General features: G+C 47.7%; 1 long non-coding RNA gene across 2 annotated transcripts; it reads right to left on the minus strand.

The window, feature by feature from the left end:
- Nucleotides 1–450: 450 nt before the first annotated feature.
- Nucleotides 451–1,144, minus strand: LOC126082043 (uncharacterized). 2 transcript variants are annotated; one of them, XR_007518495.1, is made up of 4 exons: nt 1,099–1,144; nt 1,009–1,053; nt 694–783; nt 451–513 (listed from the first exon to the last, which is right to left on the minus strand). It is a non-coding gene; the product is annotated as an uncharacterized LOC126082043 (long non-coding RNA). The 2 variants fall into 2 exon arrangements; XR_007518494.1 differs by lacking the exon at nt 451–513 and having other exon boundaries at nt 682–783.
- Nucleotides 1,145–7,383: the final 6,239 nt, after the last annotated feature.

The raw sequence follows: 7,383 nt of genomic DNA on the forward strand, positions 1-7,383 counted from the left end.
AATGGAGATAAGGCATCTGGAGAAAAGAAAAAAAAATCAGTTGTGCTCCTGATAAACTTTCGTTACTTGTGTGAACTGTCACCAGGAAAGTCCCTATGCTGAAAGGGGAAAAGACCAACACACATACCACCCTCATCAACTGAATGCAGAGGCTAAAGCACCCTCTGCCCCTATGAAAAGAGATGTGCAACCGACCACCTCCTGCACTCCAGAGAGGATGGCCCACGGAGACTCACACGCCACCTCCTGCACTCCAGAGAGGAGGGCCCACGGAGATTCACACGCCACCTCCTGCACTCCAGAGAGGATGGCCCACGGAGATTCACACGCCACCTCCTGCACTCCAGAGAGGATGGCCCACGGAGATTCACACGCCACCTCCTGCACTCCAGAGAGGATGGCCCACGGAGGTTCACACGCCACCTCCTGCACTCCAGAGAGGAGGACCCACGGAGATTCACACGCCACCTCCTGCACTCCAGAGAGGAGGACCCACGGAGATTCACACGCCACCTCCTGCACTCCAGAGAGGAGGGCCCACGGAGATTCACACGCCACCTCCTGCACTCCAGAGAGGATGGCCCACGGAGATTCACACGCCACCTCCTGCACTCCAGAGAGGATGGCCCACGGAGATTCACACGCCACCTCCTGCACTCCAGGGAGGATGGCCCACGGAGATTCACACGCCACCTCCTGCACTCCAGAGAGGAGGACCCACGGAGATTCACACGCCACCTCCTGCACTCCAGAGAGGAGGACCCACGGAGATTCACACGCCACCTCCTGCACTCCAGAGAGGAGGGCCCACGGAGATTCACACGCCACCTCCTGCACTCCAGAGAGGATGGCCCACGGAGATTCACACGCCACCTCCTGCACTCCAGAGAGGATGGCCCACGGAGATTCACACGCCACCTCCTGCACTCCAGGGAGGATGGCCCACGGAGATTCACACGCCACCTCCTGCACTCCAGAGAGGATGGCCCACGGAGATTCACACGCCACCTCCTGCACTCCAGAGAGGAGGACCCACGGAGATTCACACGCCACCTCCTGCACTCCAGAGAGGATGGCCCACGGAGATTCACACGCCACCTCCTGCACTCCAGAGAGGAGGACCCACGGAGATTCACACGCCACCTCCTGCACTCCAGAGAGGAGGGCCCACGGAGATTCACACGCCACCTCCTGCACTCCAGAGAGGAGGGCCCACGGAGATTCACACGCCACCTCCTGCACTCCAGAGGGGAGGGCCCACGGAGATTCACACGCCATCCCCTGCACTCCAGAGAGGATGGCCCACGGAGATTCACACACCATCCCCTGCACTCCAGAGAGGATGGCCCACGGAGATTCACACGCCATCCTAGACTGGGCCTACATGCATGGACTGCCACCATCATCGGCAAACACTGGACAACACAGAAAATCTGATCCGCCTGTGAGACCCTGGCCAAAGTCAAAACCTGCCGAGGGACAGATTCCCGGGCCAACAAGCCAGCACATTCTCGGCAGGTAAACCATGTCGGAGCCTCTTATCTCATACAGAGACTTCCACTGGATCCTGCATGAACTCTTCGTGCTCTGTGTCACTCCCAAGCCACAGGTGCGACCGAGCGCTTCAGCGGTCAGACTGAAACAGCTGATGGGGGGGAGAGACAGCCCCAGCCTGAACCATACATCTCGGCCGAGCAGTCTGGGGTCTCAGTGCAGCTGTGCCCCGCAAGGGTATTTGTCATTCGCACTGAATGTTTGATCAAACTGTCTAGTCTATAAAATGTGTTTCTTTTATACACAACTGTTCCTGACGAAAGATCTGGGTTCCCATACAGATCGCTGCCTCAAGACTAGGACAGACAGCCCGGGTGGCTACACCCAGGCAACCCTTACCTCAAGTTCCATGGGAGATAGGAAAGGGGAGGGGTAAACTGCTAATGCTGTCTCTTTTTCTTCCCCGATTATCTCCTGATGATGGACAGGCCCCTCATCCATGGGCCCCAAATGATACAGGCTTTTGCTAGAGCTACCAATCAGACCAGCCGTTGGCTCTGCAACATTTGAACTGAGATGATGCGTCATATCCCCACACGGTTCTAGGTGATCTGTCAACAAGGAGGACACTTCGTGGACCAAGTGGATGTGCAATCTGGTATACTGAGATCATGTGGTAAACGAATACGGTCAACACTACATGGAAAACATCTTTTGAAATATGAAAGCTGCCTGTGGGGAGTGCTCCAACTTCAGAAGGAAATTTCTCTCTGTGTGTTAAAACTGTGAACGGCACAGAACTGGATGGTTTGACTCTGAGAATGGGACTTTTATGACTGCGTTTGACATTACTCTCGACATGGAGAACTTGCAGAATATGACCAGGTGGTCCAGTGTGCATTGACTGACTACACCAAGTCTAAGCTAGCCTGGGCTGACAATGGCAATACCTTGTTGAGCTGTGTTGAGAAACGGAGCTTTGGTATTACTTCCACTGCAATGCATACTGTTCATATAATGAGCCATGTTGGCAGAAATATGCTGTTTTTACATAAATCAATAAGGACATGTTATACATACATCAGACTGGACAAATGCAGCCCTTTGATCTATTCAGTTGGCTTGGATTAGGCTACAACTGGAGTGGCTGGTCAGAATCTCTCCTCCAAGCAGACCTGATCAATCTGCTGGGGACAATCCTACTTCTAACCCTCATTAAAGGCTGCCTCAAATGGCGCACAGATATAGCACCCACCAGAGTTATTCACCAGACAATGGATATGCAGCTCAATGTCCAAAATCAGTTATGGGCATACCAGGACTTGGTGCTGCTTTGCTCCTTTTTCTAGCACCCTGATTGGAGGGGGGGGCGTAGAATGTTGGGGTAATGCTCTGCCTTTATGCCTTCCATCTAGGCTGCCTAGGTAAAGGCCTTGGACTCAGAGCATTCTCTGATCAAAAACCAAAAACCAAACCAAACCCAATGCCATCGAGTTGATTCCGACTCATAGCGACCCTACAGGACAGAGCAGAACTGCCCCATAGAGTTTCCAAGGAGCGCCTGGTGGATTCGAACTGCCGACCCTTTGGTTAGCAGCCGTAGCACTTAACCACTATGCCACCAGGGTTTCCTTCTCTGATATGGAGACTGGGAATTGGGTCACCTTCTCTCTCTCAGCTCCTTCTCCTTATCAGAGAAACCTTCCCTCTGTTCCAGGCACACAGTAGCTTCCTCTGTCTCTTCCACATGTGTGAGCATCACACAGCACCTGGCCAACCCTTCTGTATCTGTTCCTGGTGGGGAAGGAATAGGATCTCTCGTACTATGATACAGGACAGAGCTGGCCTCGAGGGGTGGACTGAAGAGGAAACAGGCTTTGTGAGGCCGAACACGAGCACCCTCATGCAATCTACCAGCTCACTACAGTTTGCATTCTTATGTAAGCCCCTAGCATGGAGCCACTATTGTCTAAAAAAAAAAATAAAATTTTTTTTTTTTTTTATTGTCTAGGACCACCATAAAACCTCTACCCTCCCCGTGCAGGGCATGGAGATCTACTCTGCTCCTGCAGCCTCCCACAACTTGGACTTGGCCTTGAATGTAAGTCTCCCTAATAAACTCCTTCGCTGTCACACTGGAGTTGCCCACTTCTTTATTTAGTCTCTCAGTACCCTCCATTTTTGGAGGCAAATTTCAAGTTGGTGGTCCATGGGTAGACAGCACCTGTGATGGGGAATTTTGCGTGTCCCCTTGGCTAGGCTGGAGGTGCCCAGTGTTTAATAAAATACCAATCTAGAAGTAGCTGTGGAGGTATTTTGTAGATGTGATTAACATCTAAAATCAGATGACTTTAAGTAAAGGAAATGGCCCTGGATAATGTGAGTGGGCCTCATCCCATCAGTTGAAGACCTTAAGAGGAAAATCTGAGGTGTCCCAGAGAAGAAGGATCCTGCCTCGAGGCTGTAACATAGAAATCCTGGTGGAGTTTCTAGTCTGCCTTCCCTGTGAATTTTGCCCTTGGCAAAATTCTTGTTATGCCAGTTCCTTAAATCTGTCATCCATCCGTCCATCATCCATCATCCATCATCCATCCATCTATCCATCCATCCACCTATCTATGCATCTTCCTATTTATCCATCCATCCATCCACTCATTCATCCATCTACCCACCCACTCATCTATCTCCCATTGGTTGTGGGAGGTTAAACATGTTTTAGTACAGGGGACATCGTGGTAGTAAGAAAGTGGCCATTGGACAGCTGGCAGAGCTATGCAATTGGCACAACTAGCATGGACACTGATAACCAGGCTCTCCCAGTGTGGAAAATCTTTGTTCTTCCTTCACTCTATCCCAAAAGTCTTCCCAAGATAACAAAGCACAGTTCTGCAGCCCTGCTACTGCTCCTGCATTGCGGGCTCAGTGCAGAATATGAAAAGAGCGCAACTCACAGCATGGCCAGAGCCAGCTCTTGTGCATGGAACAGACATAGAAATGGATGTGGGCCACCCAATTAACAAACTAATTCATGAGGTGTGCATTGTCTCCTGCGTTCTTACCAGGGTCAGCAGGAAATGGCTCCTTTGAAGTATATCTCAGTTATTACCCAGCACTAAAAGTCAGAGAGCCCTCTTTAGTGTCTGTGAACATATGTTCTAGGGAGATTAGCCACAAAATTGCAGACTTATGGGAGGGAAGCGCTGCTCCATTAAAGTAATTTATGGGATCATGTGCAGAAGGACCATTAGATATGGCAGCATGGCCGTTGGAAGGTATTTCATATTGTTAAAAGGGTGTTGTACATGATAAACTCTCAATAGAAACAGCTGTAAATTACTTTCAATAGAAGTGTGATAAGGCTTCAAATGATTACATTACCTGAGCACGAGTGTTCAAAAACTGCATCTGGATGTTGAAATTCAAATGGTTTACCCTGAACTTCAAGGACCCTCAGTCAGTCACACCTGCAAACTGTCACCTCCGAGGACCTATGTCATCCTTATTTCCTTTCCAGCCCAATGGTCAAACCTGATAGTCCTCTCTTTAGTTTCCTCACTGACACTGTCTAAATGCATAAATCCTTTCAGCTTAACCTGCCTTGTGAAGGTGCATAGACTTTGTTTCATTCCTCAGTGTTTCTCCTTGCCACTCTGTTCACCTTAAACTGTCTGCAACTTTCCACTAAATAAGCTGTACCTGGTGGTAAGAATTTTAGTCTAAGTTGGAATCCTTACACAGGGCTTAATTAAGCGTAAGACTTTGGGAAAGTTATTTAAATTGAGGCTAAAAAGTTACCAATCAATCTCATTATCATTGTCATCATCATCACTGTCGTAGCTAATGACTGTGTCTTCACTGGCTGCACAATGCAAGACACACTATTGTGTGGCTAACTTAACACTCAAAACCATTCTCTGAGGTAAGCACTATTATTTTTATTTTACTGATCAAGAGAATTATGGATCAGAGAAGTGAGTCCAAATTTCATTATACGAGGGAATTAGAAAGTAGCTGAAATAAATGCATTTCTTTCCTCTCTCTAAATTTCTTTCATTCTATGATTACAAATACATTTGATACCAACCTATATTTCTAAGTATTGTGATTAAAAGCACTTCTTGTGCTAAAGACATACATGGTTACGATGATACATCACGACGAGCAAAATGTTTTAATGAATTTCTCAAAACGGGAAACATCAGTGCTCACGCCCTACCTTCAGAGATTCTGATCAAGTTTCTACACGGGTGGGTTTAATGTGCAGCCACAGTTGAAAGTCACTGACGTCACACAGTATGGCACTCCTCATAAGGCCTAGAAGGAGCCACGTTGAGATATCACACTGATACGAGCTCAATAACTCCATAGTTTGGTGCATTCTGGTCTATGCACTGAAGTAAGATTCAAAATAAATAAAGTTTGATTATTCAGTTGGCTGCGGGCATGTGGATTGCACAGTTTTCCCACCGTTTAATTTCAAGCAAGGAATGACTTTATTTGGCTTATATTAGAGAATACCAATTTGACTTATTACTTGGCCACAATGCCCTAGAAGAAGCTGAGTTCAAGTAGTATCAAAGTTCCTCTAAAACACACTAAAGCATCAAAGCAGTGGGTCACAGGACACAGAGGAAACTTGAGAAAATGGGGAGAACCCAGCACTGAGAGTCCCCAAACCTGGCTTCTAGTGCAGGCTCGACAGCTGATGTGCTCAGGGCTTAGGACAGTATCATTGCCTTCTCTGAGCCTCAGTTTCTTCCGCTAAAAGCAGAGGAGTTAGCTTAAATGATCCCTAAGATCGCTTGCCGCCCTGACGTGTTATGAGTCCCGGGTTAGATCATATTTATTGTAATTAACATTCCAAAAAACGCTGTACTGGAGAATCCCCTCTGCTGTTCCAACCCTCGTCTCGAGCAGTGGATACACTGGCAGGCTGAATTAAATCTTAGTCAGTACACAAACCTCCTCCTGGAGTCTTTCTTTCTATGCGTGTACTTCAGTGCAGACACTTTCCCTCAAGGATAATTTCCCTTTGCCACTTAAGGCGCATAAACCGATGGAAGGTTTTCTTTACATTTCATTGTAAGATGCTTTAATTTGTCCATGTCCTAGCATGCACTCCAAAATATTAAGGCTGCAGGGAACTGTGAATCTCACAACTGCCAAAAACTGAGTAAGGATAAACGAAGACCGTGCTAGGTTAGGCAGGTCAGAGCATCTGATCACTATACTTCTCAGACCAGACGCTTAATGCCTCACGGTAATCCGTGCTTTGTTTCAGGATCGCAGGTTATGTGCCCATGTAAGTGTGGACAGCAGAGCCTTCTGGGATAGTGGGCTGCACTCCTGTCTACAGAGATGCCCCTTGAAAAGTTTTCAGAGAAGAGAGAAGGCAAGAAGGGACACAGGAGAGAAAGCAAGAGAGAGAGCAGCGGGAAGAGGAGGGAGAGGAAGTTTTCAGGTGAAAGGACGCATGAGAAAGAAAGAACCAGAGATGTTCATTTTTAAATATCTTGGAAGTTTACCAATGTTGCATCAATATGTGTTTATTAAGCACCTACTATAAAATTTTTTTTTATAAAATAAAAGGAGCCCTGGTGGTGCAGTGGTTAAGCATTTGGCTGCTATGCTAACCAAAAGGTCAGCAGTTCGAATCCACCAGCAGCTCCTTGGAAACCCTATGGGACAGTTCTACTCTGTCCTACAGAGTCACTGTGAGTCGGAAGCAACTGGACGGCAATGCATTTGGTTTGGTTGTATAAAATAGAAACAAAAGTCCTCACAACTGGACCAACACATATCACAGTAAATGGTGAAGAAACTGCAGTTGTGAAGAATTTCATTCTACTCGAATCAACAATCAATGCCCAATGAAGCAGCAATCAAGAA

This window comes from Elephas maximus, chromosome 8 (genome assembly GCF_024166365.1).
Source record: "Elephas maximus indicus isolate mEleMax1 chromosome 8, mEleMax1 primary haplotype, whole genome shotgun sequence".
NCBI lineage: Eukaryota > Metazoa > Chordata > Mammalia > Proboscidea > Elephantidae > Elephas > Elephas maximus.